Raw genomic sequence first — 4,790 nt, 5'->3', positions numbered from 1 at the left:
GAGACCACATATGTCTGGTTTCCTGTAGTAACTGTTGCAAGCACAGTGCCTGCAACACAATAGATGTCCAACAAATATTTGTTCAGTAAACGTTGAGTAAATAAAAGAATGCATGAGTGAATGGCCTAAAAGAGGTGTATTTTGCTCTTTAACCATATAGTATGAGAGAGCTTTTCTTTATAAAACTCAATCTTCTTTTTTGAGGGTTGCTTTGGTGGGACCCAATAGTATGATATGGGCATAAGCTCAGAAAGATCAATGAAAGGAAAGAAAAATGTTGATTCACCTCTACTTACCACTCAAGGCCTTAAATCTATTATTGCTCCTCTGACCCTCTCACTTCAGCTGTTAAAGACCAGGTCAGGAATTTTGCTAGCGGCTGCTAGCTCTCCTCTCTGCTTTCCCTCCATATCCATGGGTGCCATCTACTTTAATAAGTAGTTCAGTTTAGTTTTATGAACACCATGTCCCTGGACAATAACACAACTCTCTTTCATATAAGTTCCACCCTCACCTTATGCACACAGATCAGCCAAAAGTAGCAAGGTTTCTAGCAATTGATACAACCTACACACTCTCCTTCGAGACCCTAAAAGGAAGACCCATGACAGTACCTGCTTTATCCACAAGGGGGCAGATTTCAGTTTGACTTCATAGGACTGGGAGCAGAGACCCTTCTATTCATGCGGATTTTTTTGTGACCAGCGGCAGGTTCTCATTTCTTGTTCCGTGTATTCCTCCCTCCACCCTCCTTACGTGCCAGCAATGTTTTCTCAGGACTCACATTGATAGCGATTGATCCCTCATCACAAAAAGCTGGTTAGTGAGGTTGAGGAAGTCCTGTTGGGTTATACAAGCCCTTTCTCAAACTTAGCTTTTCTCTTCCTCTCTGGTCCCCCTATTGTGGACTTTTGTTCCTCATCTTGTTAAGTCATTTATCTTACAGACTCATACAGAATGACCCTGCTGTGTGCAATCCTGCGATGTGACTCAAAACATCATCGGTTCAGAATTTGTTTAAAGCCCTAAGAGCCTGATGCAACCCTGTACTTGAGCAGCTCTGCCTGAAGCAAGTTTGCAGCAAGTCATCGACACTGATCCCCAATTCACAGCTCCTGAGAGCGTACTCCTTGCCTGCCTTTACGTCTTTAGAGCCTTTGCAGAGCCACACTGTGGCCAGAAGGAGCGCTGCCACAGTATTTTTTTCAGGCGTGTCCCTCCCCCTCAGTATTTCCCTGAGGACGGCACAGGTCCCACACTGCAAGACCCCCTACTATCAAGCCCCCCAAACTTCCATGCTACTTATATCCCCCAGTGTCACAGGATCACTTGAAAACCTGTAAAGCCTTTTTCTCCCTGAAAAATCTGTATAACTTTTTGGGTTTTTTTCTGGAAGGGGGAGGGACTCCTGTATAACCTTTTGATTTAAAACAATTCACACAATTCATTAACCAAATATTTATTAAGTATTTGTTAGGTGCTAAGAACTGTTTCAACCTCTGAAACTTCAGCTATAAATAAGACTCTGGTCTCAGGGAACTTCCATTGTCATGGTGGGGGAGGGAGAATTACTAACAACGGCAAAAGTCAGGTGGTGGTATATGCGATGAAGAAAATTAAAGTAGAGAAAGGAGGATAGCGAGCTAAGGGGGTGAGTGCAGTTTCTTATAGAGAGGTCAGAGAAATCATCTTTGACAGGTGAAATCTGAGCAGAGCTCTTAAAGTGAGGGATTGAGCCTTGCAGATATAGGGCAGATAAGACTCAAGGCAAGTACAAAGACACTGAGGTATTTCTGAGGAGCACAGAAGCTAATGTAGCCAGAACGGAGTGCCAGGAGATAAGGTCAGGGAAGCAAAGGGAGTCTAAGAAGCAGCAACATCATGTAGGGATTTTTTTTAAGCCATGGCAGAGTTTTGATTTTATGTTGAATGAAATAGAGATGCACAAAAGGTTGTAAGCAGAGGATTGACAGGTTCTGAGGTTTAAACAGGATCATTCTGATTGTTCTGTTGAAAATAGACTTAAGGGAAACAAGGACAAAACAGAGAGACCTGCTAAAGGGCTACTGCAATAGTGCAGGTGAGAAATAGTGATGGCTTGGACCATAGCAGTTATGGATGAGGATGGTGAGAAGTGTTTGGATTCTGGAAATATTCGAAGGTAGAGCCAATATCATTTGTTAAGGTATTGAATATGAGTTGTAAGAGAGAGGAGTAAAGGATGATTCTAAGATGATTTGTTCCACAGCTCTTCCAAATATCTGAAGAGTCACCAGAACTTAAATACTCAACAGCATAGCGAGGAGTGAGGTGAGATATACCTGTGGTTCTGGTTCTTGTTCATTAGGTGAGTCAGGACACATCTGGCTGAATTGAAGGATGTGAACACTGAATACCTAGCAGGTAGGGAGGGAATGAGGGTGAAAAGTGTGATCTAAGGGTCCATCTGTAGGGAATGAAAGCCCCCCCTACACACATCCACATACACCCCTTGAATAAGCAGAGAACCACTAGGTTCTCCTTTCTCTCTTTGAGTTTCCTACTGTTAGTCCGTTTCTATGGCTTGGGGAAATAAGGAGAATCACAGAGAGAAACTAAGTTTGGCACATGGTTAGACCCAAGAGTAAACCTAACTAGGGAAGATAAAGTACCAGTTGGAAGGGGGTGATTCTGAGGAAGGTGGCGTGGGACACAGGGTGCCTAGAGTTACTGGGATGCAGGTTGGTGGCTTGTAAGAGCAACTTGGTAGCACATATAGCTCCCAGGCAACCCTAATTACACCTTGGGAGCTTTTAAAAAATAATCATGCCTGGGGCCCCATCCTCAGAGATTCCAATTTACTTGGTCTGGGGTTGGACCCAGCAGTGAATAGTTAAAAAGCTTCACAGGAGAGTCTAATATGCAGGCAAATCCTGTCAAGAAGTTCATTCCAAAAGGGATACACCACCTGAGAGTCCCCCACCCACAAAGTCCCCGTAATCTCAGGACTGGATGAGGAAGTGAGCCCAGGCCTTATGTGACAAGACACTTCACCACATGTGCTGCTCATAGATGTCTCAGAGTGCGCAGAAGGGCCCCTGTACTTACAATGAAGGAAAAGTGAGGGTTATGTGAAACTATTAATATAAAATATACCTAAGTACTGAACGAACACTTCCTAAAAAGTTACAAAAAATTGCAAAGGAGAAACGTTGGTTGATTTTACAATACTGACTTTGTATAAGAAATACTATATAAACCATATGTGGTAGCATCTGGCATTTACCCTCATGGTTTAATACCATGACAAAGAGCGTTTGTCTAAAGACGAAGTATATAAACGTGAAATACTGGAATATAAAATAGTGTTCATATAGTAATATTAATTACAGATAATGCTTACTTTGTGCAATGAATGTATGACATCAATAAATCTGTGGTTTTATTAGAGAGACAACCAACAAAGACAAAAAGTGGGCTCGTCCGGGATTTGAACCCGGGACCTCTCGCACCCTAAGCGAGAATCATACCCCTAGACCAACGAGCCACTTGAAGAACTTTCCTGCATTTACAAACTTCACTAAGGAAAGTTTTAGCCACGTCCACAGTTGGTTGGGGAGTTTTTTTTAACAACCATGAGTATGAGGTGACACCTAGTGGATGAAATACTCACTGCAGACCCCCATCTTGCCCAAATTCCAGAAGGCGGCGCCCGGAGACCAAGAATCTTGTTTACGAAAAATTTTCAGGCATCAACGAGAATAATTTCACTGATTCTTGTCACTTCCAAGTGGGCCGAAGATGATGCGGGAATGGAGGGAGGCAATTAGGCACAGGCCAGAGTGATTCAGGGGCCGGAGGGCGTCTCCTTAACAGGTACCGACCGCTTTGCCCGCGGCCGGCCTAGCGAAAGCTGTCGCCGCGTGGGGCCCTCCGTGCAGAGTCCCCCGAGCGAGGAGAGGGCCCTGACCCTGCCAGGTGAGCAGCCTGCGCGCGGCGCAGGACGGGAGCGTCCTAATCGTCAGACCTGACGAAGATTGTCCTCCCTCTCTCCGGAAGCCTTGCAAGCTTGTATTACAGCTCTTTCCACCAATCTAAAATGCTGTGCTTAAAAGAAGAACGAAAGCTAAGCACATCAGAAAGAAAAGAAAAAAGAAATACAAAAAACCCGATAAATAAGTGTATTGGCGGCGGGGGAAGTAGATAGTGAAGGAGATGCTTTCAGGACAACAGCCAGCAGGTAGCGTGGCCGAGCGGTCTAAGGCGCTGGATTAAGGCTCCAGTCTCTTCGGGGGCGTGGGTTCGAATCCCACCGCTGCCATCCAAGCTTCGTTTTGATGCTGTTTCTATAGAGCAGCGATTGTGCTAGAGCTGCCATGTTAAGACAGTAAGGTAAACCTTCCTCCATGCCAATCAGTTGCCTTTAGTTGGTAGAGAATCTGGGCGTGCACTGCTTTGGAACTTTGATTCTGAGTTTCATAACGCAAAATGCTTCTTAATCAAAGATAGTAACACGCTTGCATGATCATAACTATGCCTTTGAATCAGAGTTTCCCAGAGGTAAAGTGCTAGGACATTACTATCATAAACTTGGAAGCTTTGGTTTACTTTTCTTCGCTCAGCCAAAGAGCATATTTTGAGCAACTTGTCCTGTAATTGGCACTGTTCTAGTTGCTGAGGAGTATAGAAAGATGAATAAAACATAATGCCGGTTCACAAGGGAAGCTCACAGGCTAAACTGGAAAAGTAAACCATATGATTACAAAACGATCTGGAAACACTGCAAGACATCATCAAGCAGAAAACAAATG

The 4,790-nt window shown here is 44.1% G+C and overlaps 2 non-coding genes across 2 annotated transcripts; one reads left to right on the top strand and one right to left on the bottom strand.

The window, feature by feature from the left end:
• Positions 1-3,454: 3,454 nt before the first annotated feature.
• TRNAP-AGG lies at positions 3,455-3,526 on the bottom strand. Its single transcript has one exon. It is a non-coding gene; the product is annotated as a tRNA-Pro (tRNA).
• A 692-nt stretch (positions 3,527-4,218) lies between these two features.
• On the top strand, positions 4,219-4,300 carry TRNAL-AAG. The gene has a single exon. It is a non-coding gene; the product is annotated as a tRNA-Leu (tRNA).
• The last annotated feature ends 490 nt before the right edge of the window (positions 4,301-4,790 follow it).

Source organism: Propithecus coquereli, unplaced genomic scaffold (genome assembly GCF_000956105.1).
Source record: "Propithecus coquereli isolate 6110/MARCELLA unplaced genomic scaffold, Pcoq_1.0 Scaffold3, whole genome shotgun sequence".
Taxonomy (NCBI): domain Eukaryota; kingdom Metazoa; phylum Chordata; class Mammalia; order Primates; family Indriidae; genus Propithecus; species Propithecus coquereli.
This window is presented reverse-complemented; position numbering and strand designations above follow the sequence as displayed.